This window comes from Aegilops tauschii, unplaced genomic scaffold, assembly GCF_002575655.3.
Source record: "Aegilops tauschii subsp. strangulata cultivar AL8/78 unplaced genomic scaffold, Aet v6.0 ptg000921l_obj, whole genome shotgun sequence".
NCBI classification, from domain to species: domain Eukaryota; kingdom Viridiplantae; phylum Streptophyta; class Magnoliopsida; order Poales; family Poaceae; genus Aegilops; species Aegilops tauschii.
The window spans coordinates 12,501-27,500 of record NW_027333140.1 but is presented as its reverse complement, the minus strand read 5'-3'; the positions used below and the strand labels follow the sequence as shown (position 1 = coordinate 27,500).

General features: G+C 32.4%; 1 long non-coding RNA gene and 1 other non-coding gene across 2 annotated transcripts in view; both read left to right on the top strand.

Annotated features, from left to right (window-relative positions):
- Positions 1-15,000, top strand: part of LOC141035615 (uncharacterized) — a 24,206-nt gene that overhangs the window by 3,265 nt on the left and 5,941 nt on the right. The gene's annotated exons all lie outside the window — the stretch shown is intronic.
- On the top strand, positions 6,023-6,102 carry TRNAL-UAG (transfer RNA leucine (anticodon UAG)). The gene has a single exon. It is a non-coding gene; the product is annotated as a tRNA-Leu (tRNA).

Sequence of the window (15,000 nt, the reverse complement as noted above, 5' to 3'; positions counted from 1 at the left end):
AGATGTCATTTATAGTCTATCTCTTTCTATATATGGAAAGTCAAGAAATTCTCATCGAAACATCGAGAAATTGTGCATATAGAAAACTCTAAAGAAAGAAAAAAAGGAGACCCATGCCATGATTTTCAAATCTTTTCTATTTAGTAGTCTAAGTTTCTCGATGAGGATAATTAATTCGGTCGTTGTGGTCGGACTCTATTATGGATTTCTGACTACATTCTCCATAGGTCCCTCTTAGATCTTCTTTCTCCAATCTTGGATTAGGGAAGAAGGAGATATTCGCGACTACTGGCGATTTCATTATGGGGCAGCTCATGATCTTCATATCGATCTATTATCCACCTCTGTATCTATTCTTTCTTAGCTAAACAGGTGGAAGATCTATCCAATTTGGTTATATTATATCATGGACTCGAAAAACGGATCTGAATTTGACTGAAATGCACGATCTTCACAGGTATCACTTTTCACGATACCTAAAAGGTGGAATAGCGATTTTCGAACCATTTCCTATAAGAGAATGGTTTCCATTACTTTGAGAAATGGATTCTTATATCAAACTATAGCTATTGCATTAAAGAAGAAAAGAAACTAATAGAAGTCGAAGACGCGGAATGATAGTGAATAGAGAGAAAGATTCTTCTGATTTTCTTGTTTCTATCTACTAGACGCCGTAGAGAATTGAGAATTTTCATGTCTTTCAATTCTCGTACTCGTAATTGGAAAGTTATGGAAGGAGACCCATCATTTTGCAATGAAAACAACATATAAAACTCTGGACAATTTCGAAATCAGGCCAAGCGTCTTAATACATATGCAAAAAAATGCATTATTGGCCCACCATTGATTAGAAGATTTAGCTTGTATGAATCGCTATTGGTTTGATACGAATAATGACAATCGTTTCAGTATGTTAAGGATACAGATGTATCCACAATTCATTTAGAGTTACTTAATAGTCTATTTCTTATACCATATCTCTATCCCGTGAAATTCTCGAGCCAAAAGATGGATGCATATGCTGTGTTTCATTTTGCTAAATGATATCAATTAAATGGTGTATCAATTCCATAAATTGCATATAGCAATAAATAAATCAGCAAAATTCTTTCTAATATTTTAGATAGAAGAAATGTTTCTTCTATCTAAAATATTAGAAAGAATGTACCCTTCTATCCAAATCCAATTTGCATCGATAAAATAAATCCAAATTCCAGTAGTAGATGAATAATTGCAAATTTGTGTGTGTACGAGATTAGAATAACTTCAAAATAACTGACATAATTTTGTATTTTTCCTGATCAGAAAAATACATGAAAAAGAAAGGAGGTAGAAAAATTTTTGGATTTATGGTTAAAGAAGAAAAAGAAGAAAACAGGGGTTCTGTTGAATTTCAAGTATTCAGTTTCACCAATAAGATACGGAGACTTGCTTCACATTTGGAATTACACAAAAAAGATTTTTCATCGGAAAGAGGTCTACGAAGACTTTTGGGAAAACGTCGACGTTTGCTGGCTTATTTGGCAAAGAAAAATAGAGTACGTTATAAGAAATTAATCGGTCAGTTGAATATTCGGGAGCAGTAATTTAATCGTTCAAATTTTTTTCTTGTTTTATTATTTTTTTAGTAGTCTTATAGTAGTCTTAGATTTTTCATTTTGATGAGCCTCGCTTTGAGGAATTCATGGAATAATCCATTTTCATGGAATAATGAATTAAGGAAGAAAGGATATGAGTCTACCGCTTACAAGAAAAGATCTCATGATAGTCAATATGGGCCCTCAACACCCATCAATGCATGGTGTTCTTCGACTGATCGTTACTCTCGATGGTGAGGATGTTATTGATTGTGAACCCATATTAGGCTATTTACACAGAGGAATGGAAAAAATCGCGGAAAACCGAACTATTATACAATACTTACCTTATGTAACAAGGATATAGAGAGATTGTAGAAAGGGAGTTGTAAATTCCTTAACTTAAGAAAGAAAAAAGAATAAAAACACAGATACATAACATAAAAAAAAGAATAAATAAGACGAGATTCGACCTCCCCCTACATATTTAATTTCCTCTCCTATACAAAAACTAGCAAGACCCACTCCATTGGTAATTCCATCAATAACACCCTTATCAAAAAACTCCGTGAGTTCGGTTAACCCTCTTATACCGAGGGTAAAGACCCTAGTATAGAAAATATCTATATAACCACGATTATATGACCAACTGTATATATTTTTTTTTACTTGATCTAAAAATTCTTTTTTAGGATTTCCTTTGTAAAAAGAGTTTATTAAATCCAAATTCTGAAAAAAAGAATAAGCGGATCCATAGAAGATATATGCTATGAATAAACCAAAGATAGCTAGACTTACAGAAGAAATTGCATTAGTAATAAATTCATATGAATTTACAAAAGAATTAGAACTTTCCTGGGTAAAGTTTATTGAGGGAGTTAACCACTTTGATAATATGGTTAACTCTGCTATTCCATTACCAATTCCTCCATTATCAAAAGAGATTCCTATGAATCCAATGAACAAAGTGAAAAGTAGTAATATAAGAAGAGGAAATAACATAGTATTTCCCGTTTCATGCGGATAGGCAAAAGTGTTTTTAGCCCCAAAAGACGTAGTAAAGGATCCTATCCTATTTCTTGTATTACCTTGAATTTTTGGTATATTTTGTGAAAAAAAAGAAACTCCACTCTTCGTTGTTGATAAAACGAAATCCCTATTCACTCCTTTGGGTATCCTTTTTCCCCATAAGGATATTGAATACAAGGAACTCTCTTTAGTGCTACTGTAATTTTGAAAATGAACACGCAAATACCCATCAAATGTAAGTAAATATATCCGAAACATATAAAAGGCAGTTAATCCTGCAGTAAAGGAGGCTATTATTCCAAAAAAGGGCGAATACAACCAACTATTACTAAGGATTTCATCTTTGGACCAGAAACAAGCAAGAGGTGGAATACCACAAAGAGAAAGTGTACCCCATAAAAAAGTAGTTCTTGTGATTGGAATGTATTTTCTTAAACCGCCCATAAGAACCATATTTTGACTTTTATCTGGTGAATATCCAACAAGAGGTTCCATTGAATGAATAACGGATCCGGATCCCAAGAACAATAAAGCTTTTGAATAAGCATGAGTGATCAAATGGAATAAAGCAGCTTGATAAGAACCTATACCTAGAGCTAACATCATATAACCCAATTGAGACATTGTAGAATAGGCTAAGCTTCTTTTAATATCTCTCTGAGCAAGAGCTAAAGTAGCTCCTAAGAATAGTGTTATTGTACCTACTAAAGAAATAAAACTCATTATCAAAGGTAAAGATATGAAAAGAGGAAGAAGTCGAGCTAGAAGAAAAATTCCCGCAGCAACCATAGTTGCTGCGTGTATAAGAGCCGAAATAGGAGTGGGCCCTTCCATAGCATCGGGTAACCATACGTGAAGAGGGAATTGTGCGGATTTCGCAACTGCACCAAGGAATAATAAAAAAGCACACAAAGTAGTAAGTAAAGAGTTAATTCCATTATTAGGAATCCAGTTATTAGCTATTTTGAACAAATCCCTAAACTCTAAACTACCTGTTATCCAAAAAAAACCTAAAATTCCTAATAATAGACCAAAATCCCCTACACGATTAGTTACAAAAGCTTTTTGACAAGCACTCGCTGCGATTGGTCGTGTAAACCAAAAGCCTATCAATAAATAAGAACACATTCCCACGAGTTCCCAAAAAAAATAAATTTGTATCAAATTGGAGCTAGTAACCAATCCCAACATGGAAGTATTGAAAAAACTTATATAAACAAAAAATCTCAAATATCCTTCATCGTGAGACATATAACCATCACTATAAATAAGAACCAGGATTCCTACAGTAGTAATTAGCATTAACATAATAGAAGTAAGTGGGTCAATCAAGTATCCAAATTCTAAAGAAAAATCATTATTGACGGTCCAAGACCATAGATATTGATAGATCGAACTTCCATTTATTTGTTGAATAGACAGTTGAACTGAGAATACCATAGCTATACTTAAGAGTAAAACACTAGGAAAAGCCCATATGCGACGAAGATTTTTTGTTGCTGTAGGAATAAGAATAAGGCCAAATCCCATTGACATAATAACTGGAAGTGGGAGAAGAGGGATTACCCATGCATATTGATATGTATGTTCCATAAGAAAAGAAATTGCAATTTTTACTTCAATTTTTACTTCAATTTTTCTATAAAATTGTTTCCGATTCACCAAACCAATTCTTATCTCTTTCTGAAAGAATAAATAAAAAGAATAAGAAAAAATACTGAAATTCTTAATTTTTCCAAAATTTATCTCATTGAAATAATTAAAAATTAAGAATGGGTTTAGTTGGTTAAATTAAAAAAGTTAATAAAATAACTTCGTTACCTAGTTATTTTATTAACTAAATAAAGATATTTATAAAAATAAAAAAAAAAAGTGGAATCATTTTACTTTCTATTCATAATTCATTTTTATATTTCTTTAAAACAAAGATGAAACAGCTCTCTTGTTCCATAATTAACTGATTGAGTGAATTCCAATGAAAACCTATGTTTATAAGAAATTATCGAATAGTCCTTACTTCATATAGAACTAAAATCCTAATGACTATAAATTACCTAAGTTTTAGAATGTCTTGTTTAAGAGACTCAGTATTTTTTGTTTTGATTGGAATTCCTTTCCTTTATGGAATACCATTCTGAACTTAATTAACTATTTTCATTTTCCCTTCTTTTTATCCCCCCGTCTTATCTTATATGGGGGATAGGCTTCCATACCATATATCTATATATGGAGTATACTTGATATATAAATAGATATAAATAGATTTAAATGAGAAACCTTTCTATATATTCTATATTATTAAAAAACAAGTATAAAATATATAAAGAAAAAATGTTAAAAAATTCTTGTTGTCTTATCCGCATTAGACAAAATGAAGTAAAAAATAATTCAAAATTTAAGTATCTTTCAGTATCTAAGTATAAATACTAATAAAAAGAAGAAAGAAGGATTGATTTGCAGCAATAGATGTCTTTCACATACAACTAGAAAAAAGTAATTTCCTTTTTGAATGGCAGTTCCAAAAAAACGTACTTCAATGTCAAAAAAGCGTATTCGTAAAAATATTTGGAAGAAAAAGACTTATTTTTCCATAGTACAATCTTATTCTTTAGTAAAATCAAGATCATTTTCGAGCGGTAATGAGCATCCAAAACCAAAGGGTTTTTCTGGGCAACAAACAAATAATAAGATTTTGGAATAATATGAATTGACTTATCAAAAAAGAATTCCAATTATTTAATAATTTTGATTCTTCTTTGAATGTACTTTTATGTGTCGAATTACTCGGTACAATATTCTTAGAACAAAAAACCCCTCTTATCTTATATATACAAGAAAAAAAAGTTTTGTTTGGTATACTGTGTGCTAAGTATTCTTTTCCTATCAATGAACTTTTCATAATTTTCATAATAGAATCCTCATATTCTATTATGAAAATTATGAAAAGTGGAGTATTCTTACAATAGGACTTACAACTTCCACCTATCTTCTCCAAAATCATAAGGTTAGTAAATCTTATTAATAAGAGCATAAAGACTTTCATTCTAGAAATTTTTAAAAAATCCAAAAAGCCTTTTCCATTTATCCATTTTAATTTCATCATTAAATAGAAACCCTTTTGGATTTTTTTCATTGTATTGAAAGAATTTTCAAAATGTAAACGAGAAATTAATTAGAAAAAATTAGTTCTACAATTGCAAGTTAGAAAAAAGAAATTCCAACTCTTTCAAGCAGTGTTTGTGTTTCTATTGGGCAAAGCAAGAGTTTATTGTAAAAAAAAAATGGAAACGATACTACCAAACGAAGTCTATTTTAATGAAAACTCTAATGTTCCTAAATTTTATGGACTTTCCCAATATCGACGATTCCCAAGATAATAGCTATTATTCTTTTAAGTTACCTATTATTTGAAGTTAGCCGCCATGGTGAAATTGGTAGACACGCTGCTCTTAGGAAGCAGTGCTCAAGCATCTCGGTTCGAATCCGAGTGGCGGCATTCTTGAAAAAGAATACAATAGATTAGAAATCAATTCGAAATTTACAATTTTGTAATGGGACCTTCCCCTTATGCTATTTGCAACTTTAGAACATATACTAACTCATATCTCTTTCTCAACGATTTCAATTGTGATTACGATTCATTTTATAACCTTATTAGTTCGTGAACTTGGAGGATTACGTGATTCGTCAGAAAAAGGAATGATAGTTACTTTTTTCTCTATAACAGGATTCTTAGTTTCTCGTTGGGCTTCCTCGGGACATTTTCCATTAAGTAATTTATATGAGTCATTGATCTTCCTTTCATGGGCCCTGTATATTCTTCATACCATTCCTAAAATACAGAACTCTAAAAATGATTTAAGCACAATAACTACGCCAAGTACTATTTTAACGCAAGGCTTTGCCACATCGGGTCTTTTAACTGAAATGCATCAATCCACGATACTAGTACCTGCTCTACAATCTCAGTGGTTAATGATGCATGTCAGTATGATGTTATTAAGCTATGCAACTCTTTTGTGCGGATCCTTATTATCTGCCGCTATTCTAATCATTAGATTTCGAAATAATTTCCATTTCTTTTCTAAAAAGAAAAAAAATGTTTTAAATAAAACATTTTTCTTTAGTGATATTAAATATTTTTATGCAAAAAGAAGTGCTTTAAAAAGAACCTCTGTCCCTTCATTTCCAAATTATTACAAATATCAATTAACGGAGCGTTTGGATTCTTGGAGTTATCGTGTCATTAGCCTAGGATTTACCCTTTTAACCGTAGGTATTCTTTGTGGAGCAGTATGGGCTAATGAGGCCTGGGGATCCTATTGGAATTGGGATCCTAAGGAAACTTGGGCATTTATTACTTGGACCATATTCGCAATTTATTTACATAGTAGAACAAATACAAATTGGAAGGGTACGAATTCTGCACTTATAGCTTCGATAGGATTTCTTATAATTTGGATTTGTTATTTTGGTATAAATCTATTAGGAATAGGCTTACATAGTTATGGTTCGTTTACATTAACACCTAAATGATTACATAAAATAAAACCTTCATGAAATGAAGGTTTTTACTTTTATGTTTTATTTGAGAACCCCTTGAACGCCTTCTCAAAGGGTTCTCAAAAATTCGAGATAGATCTAATTATACTTTTTTACTTATTTCTGCATTAATAGAGCAGACGAGTAAAAAAAAGCAAACCTATTTAGGATAATAATTGGATAAGAGAGCCTCTACCCTGTCAACGGATAGGGAGAGAACAAAATCTGGATAAATACCAATTCCTATTACTGGTAAAAAGATACAGATTAAAATAAAGAGTTCTCGTGGTCCAGAATCCACAAAATTTGCGTTTGGAACATTAAATAGCTTGTATCCATAGAACATCTGGCGTAACATAGATAATAAATAAATAGGAGTTAATATCATTCCAATTGCCATTACAAAAGTAATTAGTGTTTTTGGCATTAACAGAAATTTTGGACTAGTAATTAGTCCAAAAAATACTACTAATTCTGCGACAAAACCACTCATTCCTGGTAAGGCAAGAGAAGCCATTGAAAAGCTACTAAACATGGTAAAAATTTTAGGCATTGGGATGGATATTCCCCCCAGTTCTTCGAGATAAACAAGACGCATTCTATCAGAAGCGGTTCCTGCCAAGAAAAAAAGTGTAGCACCAATAAATCCATGGGATAATATTTGTAAAATAGCTCCATTGAGTCCAATGTTGGTTATGGAACCAATTCCTATAATTATGAAACCCATGTGAGATACAGAGGAATAAGCTATTCTTTTTTTGAAATTTCGTTGACCAAGAGAAGTTGAAGCTGCATAGATTATTTGGATCGCTCCTATTATTACTAACCAGGGCGAAAATAGATAATGAGCATGAGGTAACAATTCCATGTTGATCCGAATCAATCCATATGCTCCCATCTTTAATAATATTCCCGCTAAAAGCATACATGTACTATAATGTGCTTCCCCATGGGTATCTGGTAACCACGTATGTAGGGGTATAATCGGCAATTTGACAGCATAAGCAATAAGGAAGCCAAAATATAAAAGTATTTCCAAGGTTGCAGGGTATGATTGATTAATTAATCTTTCCAAATCTAATCCTGGTTCGTTGGAACCATATAAGCCCATACCCAGAACTCCGATTAAGAAAAAAATGGAACCGCCTGCAGTATACAAAATAAACTTTGTAGCTGAATATAGACGCCTCTTCCCCCCCCACATGGATAAAAGTAAGTAAACAGGAATTAATTCTAACTCCCACATGATAAAAAAAAGTAAAAGGTCTCGCGAAGAAAATAATCCTATTTGACCACTATACATTGCGAGCATCAGGAAATAGAATAATCGCGAATTCCGTGTAATTGGCCAAGCTGCTAAAGTAGCTAAAGTAGTGATAAATCCTGTCAATAAAATAGATCCTAATGAAAGTCCATCGATTCCCAATCTCCAGTGGAAATCGAAGACATCTATCCATTTATAATCCTCCTTTAATTGGATTAAGGGATCCTCCAGTTGGAAATGATAACAGAACGCATAAGTCATTAGAAGGAATTCTAATAAACAAATAGATATAGTATACCACCTAACGACTTTGTTTCCCTTATGAGGTAAAAAGAAAATTAATGAACCTGCAAATATCGGCAAAACAACAAGTATTGTTAACCAAGGAAAATAACTCATGATAAAGTGATAAAGACAAGATACGTTTTGACCAGAAAAGCCCGTGCTCGATTATTTCGAGCACAGGCTTCTTCGGTAAAGAGGAATCAGACGATTCGAGTGAAGTTTTTTGTAACGTATCAATAAGATAGAGCCATGCTACGTGTTGTTTCAGGCCCTAAATAAACGCGGACACTTAAAAAATCTGTCGGGCAGGCAGATTCACATCTCTTACAACCCACACAATCTTCGGTTCTCGGCGCGGAAGCAATTTGCTTGGCTTTACATCCATCCCAGGGTATCATTTCTAATACATCTGTTGGACAAGCTCGTACACATTGAGTGCATCCTATACATGTATCGTAAATTTTTACGGAATGTGACATTGGATCTATAAATTTTTCTTTTCAACATAAAATTTTTCGATCTGGTAAAAATGAAATTAGTACTATAATGAGTCATATGTATTGTAGACACCAGACGAAGCAATGGTTTATCCAAACTTCAAAAATAAAAATCTATTTTTTAATCTGTTTGTGAGAAAGCGTGAAGAGAGCCAAGAGACTTTAATTTTGGATTTCAACAATAAGAAATAAGAAAGAATTTTACGAATTGTACAGACGAATTCGAATTAGCCAATAAATTGGCTATCGTCTTTTCAATATAAATTATTGCAATATTCAAATTGCAATATCAATGAATTACAAATACAAAAATTCATTTAAGTGAAAAAGAATACTATGCAATAATCTACTAAAAAAAGCAATAATCTACTAAAAAAAATGGATATTCTCAAATAATACTAAGAAAATAGTATTGATTTCTATTTATTTTAATATGTGCGCCTTTGTTTAGAGGATTCTATGTCTAATTATTCAAAATTCTAATTATTCAATAAATTAGATTGATTGATACGAGTGGATTTCCTATTACGATGGATGGAAGAAAGAATGGATAGTCCAATAGCGGCTTCAGCAGCCGCAAGGGCTATAACAAAAATTGCGAAAATATCTCCTTTTAATTGGCGACTATCAAATAGATCAGAAAATGTTACGAGATTTAGATTAATTGAATTCAGTATAAGTTCAAGACATATTAGAGCTCTAACCATGTTTCGGCTTGTGATCAATCCATAGATACCAATCGAAAATAAATAGACACTCAAAAAAAGTACATGCTCAAACATCATTAACTAACTCCTTATCAATCTCGATTCATTTCAATATGAGGGCAAGAATTGAACCGATTCAATTAATTACAATAGAACAATTACACAACAAAAGAGAAAATAAAGGAGGTATTTGTTGGCAGTAGATGGATTTTACTAAATCAAAATTGTGATTCTTTAGTTATTTATTTTAGATTTGCAATTCTTATAATTTGTACTTTTTCTAAGTTTTCTTATTGCCGAGCCATAGTAATTGCACCTATTAAAGAAACTAGAAGAATTATGGAAATGAGTTCAAACGGAAGATAAAAATCGGTTGCTAAATGAATTCCAATTTGTTGAACATTATTTATGAGACCCTGTTCTACTATTTGGTTTGATCTTGTAGTCCAAAGAATTCCATACCACGACGTATCTGGGATAGTAGTCATTAGCGAAAAAACAATAGTTATACAAACGAGTGAAGTGAACCCATCTCCAATAGTCCAATAATTCTTATCTTTAGACCATTCTGAGCCATTTACGAACATTACAGCGAATATGATCAAGACATTTATGGCTCCCACATAAATAAGAAGTTGTGCGACAGCTACAAAGTAGGAATTTAATAAAAAATAGAATAAGGATATACAAACAAGAACTAATCCCAGCGAAAAGGCAGAATAAATGGGGTTGGTAAGTAATACTACTCCTAGACCCCCTAGTAGAAGAACAAATCCCCCAAATAGCATAAGAATCTCATGTATTGGTCCAGGTAAATCCATTATGGATAAAAAGAAATTAATAGTATAAAATTTTTCATGAACTGACTAAAACTAAAGGATTCAAGGAAGGAAAAAAGGATTTGGGTATTTTTTTGTGTATAAACTGTATAGTTATAAATTATATTATATCACGAAAATCTAGTCTGATTTAAAATAAGAAATAATTTCCAATAAGCAGTAGTTTTTCTTTATAGTTTAATTTTAAAGTTTAATAAAGAATTATTAGATTTTTATAACAAAAAGACAAAATCAAAGTTTAGTAATCAGTAATCGTTCTTGAATTCGAAGATTTTTCTTTGTTTATTTTACTTTCAGACGAATTCCTAATTGTTTGAATTGTGTAATCTCCCATTATGGAGATTGGTAACCGACTTAAAGCAATTTGATTGTAATTCAATTCATGACGATCATAGGTAGAAAGTTCATATTCTTCAGTCATTGATAAACAGCTTGTTGGACAGTACTCAACACAATTGCCACAAAATATACAAACTCCGAAATCAATACTATAATTAAGCAATTGTTTTCTTTTAATATCCTTTTCAAATCTCCAATCCACAACGGGTAAATCTATCGGACATACGCGAACACATACTTCACAAGCAATACATTTATCAAATTCAAAGTGGATTCGCCCTCGGAAACGCTCTGGTGTAATTGATTTTTCATAAGGGTAGTGAATCGTTATAGGTAAACGATTTGTGTGGGATAAGGTAGTTATGAAACTTTGACCTATGTACCTTGTAGCACGTATTGTTTGTTGACCATAACTCATGAACCCAGTTACCATAGGGAACATATTCATTCTAAATATCTATGAAAAAGATATGTTTCTTTCTCTTGTTTGAGAGAGCTTTTGTGTTGAAAATATTCTTACTATTATTGTATTATCTTATTTATAGTGAAACAAGTTGAGAAGAGGTTGTTAATAAGAGATTGCCCAGGGAAATAGGTAAAAGAAATTTCCATCCAAGATTTAATAACTGATCCATTCTCATCCTCGGTAAAGTCCATCTTATTGTGATAGAAATGAAGAGAAATAAATAAGCTTTAGTTAATGTAATAAATATACCCATTGTCATTTCCAAAATTCCAACTGCTTTATTCATTTGGAAAAAATCAAAAAAGGATATATAGGGAATAGAGAAATTCCACCCGCCCAAGTAGAGAACTGTTACAAATAAAGAAGAAACTAATAAATTTAGGTAAGAAACAAGATAAAATAAACCATATTTGATACCGGAATATTCAGTTTGGTAACCTGCTACTAATTCTTCCTCCGCTTCTGGTAAATCAAAGGGTAATCTTTCACATTCTGCCAAAGAAGAAATTAAAAAAACCAGAAAACCTATAGGCTGACGCCAAATATTCCATCCAAAAAAACCGTATTTTGACTGTGCTTCAACTATATCAACTGTACTTGAACTGTTAGATAATCATAGTCGATGATAACATCACAGTTCCCACCGCTATTTCAAAACCGTACATGAAACCTTAGCTTCATACGGCTTCTCTATGATCAGAAAAAAGAAAGGACTGTTTTGTTCCTAGCCCCTGGGGCGTAGATAGAATTAGATAAAATAAAATAAATAGATTTGAAAGTCCTAAATTAGACCAAAGGAATTCCGTCTGCTAGAATAAGAAAAAGCGCTTCCGAATTGATCTCATCCTTTATAATATAATGAAAATTTTTCTTTGTTCAGTAATAACTTAATCTTGGAATAAAACACTTGTTACTTGTTATAGGAATTCAATTAATAAATGGAAAGAGTTGGGTATTAGTTCATGAGCAATTCTGCATGAATATGGATAGAGGAAGGAAATAATGAAAATTTTTTCTAGTGCACTCCATATCTTTTTTACTATTCTTCTTTCCCCAGGGAGGGGGTATTCAAAAAGAAAAAATGGATAAAGGGTTAATTCGTTCTTGATAGCCATTTCCTTAACAAGTGAATGGGAACATACTCTGGATCGGAATCCGAAGAAAGTACTACTTGATAATTTCTACAAATTGCAAGTCCTTATTATGATTCCTTTTATGGGCAAAAATCTCTAATGTTTTAGATTTTCCATTACTAATCCTTTATGTACTTTAGTGTTCCTAACCCTTCACTAACTTTTGGTGGATTCTTCTTATGGATTATTAAGTCTATAGTAATAACTAGGAGTATTCTAGTAATGGAATTCCATATCGTGAATCCTTTATTCTTGGCCGCTTCAAGATATGATGACTAATTAAAAAATATCAACCTTGGGATAAAGAGTTTACACTGCTTATGTTTACTTCCACTTTTTTCTTGTACGTAGGAAATGAGATTTTTTCTTTTTACTACAAATTTTTAAGCTGTTTTGTTTCACTCATATAGCTATCTAGTTTAACTTACCAACCCAAATACTAAATAAGAAAAGGAATATAAATAGTTAATGGATTTTATAGGAAAAAGATCTATTTTAACGAATCACACGTAGAGATATTGCTAGCACACAAAAAGTTAATGGTATTTCATAACTAATGGATTGAGCAGCAGCTCGTAGACCGCCTGAAAAAGAATATTTATTATTTGAGCTATATCCTGCCATAAGAAGACCAATAGGAGCTATACTTGAAATGGCAATCCATAAAAAAACACCAATACTAAGATCGGCTAAAACAAAATGATATCCCAAAGGGATAACTAAAAAACTTAATAAAACTGATATGACTGCTATAGAGGGTCCAATGCTAAATAAAGAAATATCTCCTCGGGATGGCAGAATATCTTCTTTTAAAAGTAGCTTAGTCCCATCTGCTATAGCTTGAAGCAGGCCCAGGGGGCCAGCATATTCAGGACCAATACGTTGTTGTATCGACGCAGATATTTCTCTTTCTAACCACACAATTACGAGTACCTCTATTGTTATTCCCAAAAGGAGGGTCAAAATGGGTAGAATCGATATCAGTCCATAGACTTCTTTTAATAATTCCAATTTCGAAAAAGAATTGATAGTTTCTACCTCTACCCTATCTATTATCATTTCAACGATCAACTTCCCCCATAATGATATCTATACTACCTAATATCGTCATGATATCAGCCAATTTCATTTTTTTAACTAGCTGAGGAAGAATTTGCAAATTAATAAACCCGGGTGGACGGATTTTCCATCTCCAGGGGAAAAGGCTATCATCTCCTACTAGATAAATCCCTAATTCACCTTTTGGGGCTTCTACTCTTACATAAAGCTCTTGTCTTGACAATTCAAAATTGGGCGAAGGTTTTTTACCAAGAAATTTATACTCAAAATCATTCCATTCAGAATTCTTTTCTTTCTTAAAGCGTCGGACTTCTAAATTCTCATAAGGTCCTCCAGGAATTTTTTCTACAGCTTGTTGAATTATTTTGATGGATTCCCTCATTTCACCAATTCGTACTAAATAGCGAGCTAACGAATCCCCTTCTTTTTGCCATTGGACTTTCCAATCAAATTGGTTGTAAGACTCATAAGGATCTACTTTACGAAGATCCCATTGTATTCCAGAAGCTCGTAACATCGGTCCCGATAAGCCCCAATTTACTGCTTCTTCTCCGCTAATAAAACCTACTCCTTCAACTCGCTCTAAAAAAATTGGATTCTGTGTAATAAGTTGTTGATATTCAACAACTCCGCGTAAAAAATAATCACAGAAATCTAAACATTTATCGATCCATCCATAAGGTAGATCGGCGGCTACTCCTCCGATGCGAAAGTAATTGTGCATCATTCGCATACCTGTAGCAGCTTCAAATAGATCATATATTAATTCTCTCTCTCTAAAAATATAGAAAAAAGGAGTCTGTGCGCCGAGATCCGCCATAAAAGGTCCAAGCCATAGCAAGTGAGAAGCTATCCGGCTTAATTCTAACATAATTACCCTAATATAGCTGGCTCTTTGTGGTATTTGAATATTCTCCAAGAATTCTGGTGCATTTACTGTTATTGCTTCTGTAAACATAGTAGCTAAATAATCCCACCTTGTTACATAAGGTAAGTATTGTATAATAGTTCGGTTTTCCGCGATTTTTTCCATTCCTCTGTGTAAATAGCCTAATATGGGTTCACAATCAATAACATCCTCACCATCGAGAGTAACGATCAGTCGAAGAACACCATGCATTGATGGGTGTTGAGGGCCCATATTGACTATCATGAGATCTTTTCTTGTAAGCGGTAGACTCATATCCTTTCTTCCTTAATTCATTATTCCATGAAAATGGATTATTCCATGAATTCCTCAAAGCGAGGCTCATCAAAATGAAA